Genomic DNA, 5,370 nt, shown 5'->3' on the forward strand with positions numbered 1-5,370 from the left:
TGATCATTATCTCCATTCTGCATACATATTCTTGATTCAAACCGGTGTATTCGTCGTATGTATACGTATGCATCCATAGTCGCCTTTGGTCCAACCACGGTCTGGCTCCAACTGTTGACGCATCGTGATCGGTTACCCAAGGTCTAAAGAATATTCTTTAGACCTTGGGTTACCCTTTAAGATTGCGAACATCCTTATTTCGGGTCAGTGATGTCAACTAAGCTTTACTCTAATGACCGCCAAATGTTGTTCGAAGAATACAGCTTTTTGAGGGCCAGTAATATTGTCAAAGCATTTCTCAGATCGTTGCTTTTGGCTGAGCGTTTCTTGAATCACTGCCATTGAATTAAACTTTTCGTAAATCACTGCCATTAATTAAATACATGCTCAACGCAAGACCGTCCTCTTTCCCAGAACCCATTTTACTCTCTCTAATGTCAGTAAGTGTCGTAAAAAAACATGCACAGGATCTCTTCCCACGTCCTTGATATATATGTATATATATACATACATATATATATATATATATATATATATATATATATATATATATATATATATGTCATGGGGAAAAAAATGAAATGCGAGAAAACCAAGAACTTTCGGTCTAGCACGACTTTCATTTTTTCCTCCTTGGCATAACCTTTATATCTATATATAGATATAATATATATCATATATAGATAATATATATATATAAAGGTTATGCCAAGGAGGAAAAAATGAAAGTCGTGCTAGACCGAAAGTTCTTGGTTTTCTCGCATTTCATTTTTTTCTCCGTGACATAAACTTTATTTATAGATAGCATCACGTTTTATATACTTCGTGATCAAGTTATTCATATATATATATATATATATATATATATATAGATATATATTGTGTATATTTATATACATACATACAATTCATTACCAGTCGAGGGGAAACAGCTATTTTCGAAATATAACGTTGTGAAGTCTACCATCTTTGGTGTTTTTATGGGTAACTTTATTTTATATCTATATATGTTAGACAAAAGAAGGCTATGATTAATAACGTTTGATATGCCATTATAGAGTCCAAGCGACACCTAGAGAAAGCTGATAAATCTTTTCTGGGCAGGTCAATGTTCGTTCTGTGGGTATTTGAGTTCGTGAGGCTATTGTTCAAGGTGCCTTTGAAAACTGGCTGTGACCAGTTAATTGGGGCGTTGGTGAAGAGTGTAAATTTGTGTGTACGAGCTATGTCCGTTGATAACGGCATGGTTTAGCCAAGAACTAGGGAGACAGCTACGGGAGAAAAGGCAGAATGCTGGGATAGCTCTGCAAAAGTTATATTTGTTAAAGTGTTGACATTCCAAGCTGCAATGGGTGAGTTATTATACTTTAGCCAAAGGGATGGCTTGTTTTGATATCTTGTAAAGATGTTCTATTTCATTTAATCTTTAGACTTTGTCTTTACAATTGTGTGTACTCACTAGTGTGTTCTCCTGTCTTTTAAACAGGCGGATCTAGTGAGGGGACCGAGTGTCCTAGTGAGGGGACCGAGTGTTCTAGTGAGGGGACCGAGTGTCCTAGTGAGGGGACTGTGTTTTGGAGAAGAGATAATTGGTGTTTCACTAATTACTGATTAAGACATTTAAATACCGGGGAGTTGTCTGTGAGACTTGAACTATTATCATTCCATTAATTATCTTGTAAGAACTTGAATTATTCAACTAATACTTTGCTTTGAATAAAACGTATATATTTTTTGTAACTCCGACTCTAATTTGATGACCTGATGCAATGAAGAGAGAGAGAGAGAGGGCTTTTGCCAGTAATCACCTTGAGAGAGAGAGAGAGAGAGGGGGGAGAGACTGAGAAGGGGGGGGGGGGGAGCACGCCTTTCGCTGGTAATAGTTGGTGGGCAGCGGTGTTCGAACGACAAAGCCTTTTGTGAGATTGTGGAAAATTGTTAAATTGTTAGATTTCAGTTGCTAAGTGAGAGGTAATGAGAAATATCCGTCTGTTAACTGTGGTAATGGGAAGGGAAGGATTTACTGGAGTCATCAAATTTGCCCACGGTGATGCCTCGAGAGAGTTGGGCACAGCCAGTTAGAGCTGAGATCTTGTGAGTGCATTCCCGAGACGTCTGCGTGTGTGTGAATGATCACGTTTGCGTCATGCCGACGAGATTCGCGTGTTTATAATTGAGCAGATTTCAGGGTTTTCTCTCATTATGAAGCGGTGAGTGTTACAAAATGTGTTTTTTGGTCCTGGGTTTTTTTTTAATCAATTTGTGAGTTGTGGGATTGGTTTAGGATATCACATTTTTTTTCCCATAGTAGCAGAAAGTGATTTATTTGTTTTTATTGGCACATGTTTAGAAGAGACGCATTCATTTTTGTGTTGATATATACGTATGTATGAATGGTTTTCATACATGTGAAACTGCTTGAATTGCATTTTTTGCTTGGACAAAGAGCACCCACTTGTTCTTACGCGGTCAGCGTAATTTCTGCTAACCGACCCAGAGGGGTATTGCAAGGGGAGAGTAGTGGTCTGCCTCGGGGGGTACTCAAACACTGTTCAGGGGGGGTGTTCTAACGCTCAGAGGGTGAAGTACTTTTTTTTTTTTCTTTTTTTTTTTTCTTTGGTGGGGTGAACTCCTTTTTTTTTTCTTTGTGTCGGGGCATCGGGGATGAATTTGCCCTTGAATAATGAATTTCCAATGCCACAAGACATCAGCTGATAATGATTAGTTGATGATGTGAGATGCCCGTAGTGTTTTTTTTTAAGAAAGAGATTTTCTTTCTCTTGAGTGAAGAGAAAAGGAAATGAAGTGCATATATATATGTGGTGTAAGTTTTCCTTATGCTTTGGAAGGCACAATTATAATGGGGACACAGTGATTATTTTTTTTAATAGAGATTTGATTGGTGTTGGAGAGATTACTTTAAAATGGTGCTGTGTGGTGATGATTGAGACTGATGTTGTCAATTGGTGATGCCATTGCTGAATGATGATACCTGGGAGTGGTAATGGGTTGTATATGACTAGTGTGGGTGGTGTCGATTTTTGGCAATATGGTGTATACTGGGGAAATGGTGTTGATTGTGGAGTGTAGGAATATGATAAATACTGTGGAATTGCAATATTAATGCCCTTACTTGAGATATTTGCAGGAGAATTATTACTATGGAGAATTATCATTATTATTATTACTCGAGATATTTTACGGGAGAGTTACTTAAGTAGAATTATCATTATTTGAGATATTTCATGGGAGATTATTTTATAATTATTACAGATACGTAATTATATTATGGAGAATTATTACAATGCATTATGGGAGAAGTTTTGTGGTTAATTATTTATTGAGTTTCTGTGACTTTGGAGAATATGTCAGTTGTTCATGGGTGATGAATCTGGCTGAATTTTTGGTGAATTGTGCTGAATTTTGCTGAACTTTTGGTGAATTTTGTGTTGAATTCTTGGTGAATGGGCAAGCATTAGCATTAGTGATGTTTTTTATACTAATACTGGTGATTTTTTTTTTTTATATACTAACGTGGGTGTTGTTTTTTTTCTGAATTTGGGAGGAACTAACGACACATTTTTTTTTTTTTGTGAGTTCAGTAGATAATTGCTTGACATCTATGTGAGTCACGGGGATAGCCATCACTGACACAAGTTTTTTTCATCATGGGTGAATTTGAATTTATTTTTCTCTCCAGTTTGTGTGAATTTCTTTTTTAATGTCTCAGTTCATGACTTGCAGTCATTGTTTGGGAACGTGTTTAAGATTTCAGCTGTTTGATGCTGCAAAGAGATTTATGGGAGAATTTTTGCAATATTTTTGAATGCATACGTAATGGCACTACATTTTTTTTTTCTCTGGATATTTGTGTTCCAGAAACTGTGGGTTTCTTGCACAATACCTTTGTTGTATTTGTGACAACTTTGCCTTAGATAGGAAACTTGGCTAAGTTTCTAGTGGCTTATGTCGTAGTGCATATGGAGAAGTCTTTGCTTAGACAGTGAATTTGGAGTTTTGTTATAATGAGTTGTGGCACATTGGTGATTTTTTCTAGAATTTCTTGAGCAATTTTTATTTGCCGAGTTTTTGCCCTTTTTCAGCAGTTATGCTAAGCAGAGAGTTTATAGTTTTTGACTATAACATTGCAGGTATATTATTTTGGAGATATAATTTGAGATATAATATATTGAAGATATAATATTTTGGCCATTTGATATTTGCTTATGGTGCTGAGAGCTATGTTTAGTTCAATTATTTTACAGCCATCTTTTTTACAAATGGAGACACTTTTGAGGAGATATGTGGCAATATTTTTTGAGTGTGTCAGCTTGGTGCTTTGAGTGCATTTTTTTGGAGATGGAGTTACATTTTTTGTTATCCTGCTTGGAGATACTATAATCTTTCTTTGGAGACCGGTTTTATTCCACATGGTGTTATTGGTGAAATAGAGGTAAGGATTTTTTATTTGCCGAAACAGAGGTGAATATTTTTTATTGCTGGAGTGGTGGTTTTTATTAACACGTGGTTATTGGGGGAAATAAGAGGGAATATGGTGGTGTGGTTATTAATTAAATGGAGGAAATATTTTCATCACCGAAGTGGTTTTATTATTAAGATGGTGACTTATATTTATATATATGTGGATGGCATTAATCTTTGGCGGGTGACCTTTTTTGTGGTTATGATTTTTTTTTAGTTGAATTTCTGGGATTTTTTTCGAGCCATGAGAAGAGTTCTGTGGTTCTTTCTTTTTTGGTTTCGTGACTAATTGGAAGTGAGTGGCATTACTGCATTGTGGTCCTATGGAGATGTTGTGCATTTTTTATGTTCACCAGTGTGTTATTTTTGGTGGCATATAATTGCTGAATTACGAGTTTATCGTAGTTTTTATATCTCGGATAGGTGATAATTTTTTTTATAATTGGGCAGTATCATGTGAGAGATATGTCTTCGAGACAATCTTTGAGCAGCTTATTCATATCCTGGAGATAATTTAGTGAAATGTGCTTACTTAGTGTCAGTATAGAACCTTTTTTTGAGAATCATGAGTTTCTGAAGTTGCGAGTCTGACTAGACATTTTTATGCTGCAGTTCGAGCACGTGTCCGCAGGTGGATTTTTTTGCTGACAGTACTGTGATGAGTCCGGTGTGCTGACTCTCTTCCTCTAGTGGTGATTGCTCAGAGTTTTGCAATATCTGGAAATGTTGACCATAGCATTTCATGAAAGTGCACATGTAAGAGTTGCTTTCTGGCCGTGTCCGGTCGCTTGGAAAGTTGCGATGTCAAAAATTCCGTAACTATGCATATTGCATTTGTTGGGGAAAATGCGGGATTATGTATATCATGCATATATTATGTGCTTTGTG

This window comes from Macrobrachium nipponense, chromosome 15 (genome assembly GCF_015104395.2).
Source record: "Macrobrachium nipponense isolate FS-2020 chromosome 15, ASM1510439v2, whole genome shotgun sequence".
NCBI lineage: Eukaryota > Metazoa > Arthropoda > Malacostraca > Decapoda > Palaemonidae > Macrobrachium > Macrobrachium nipponense.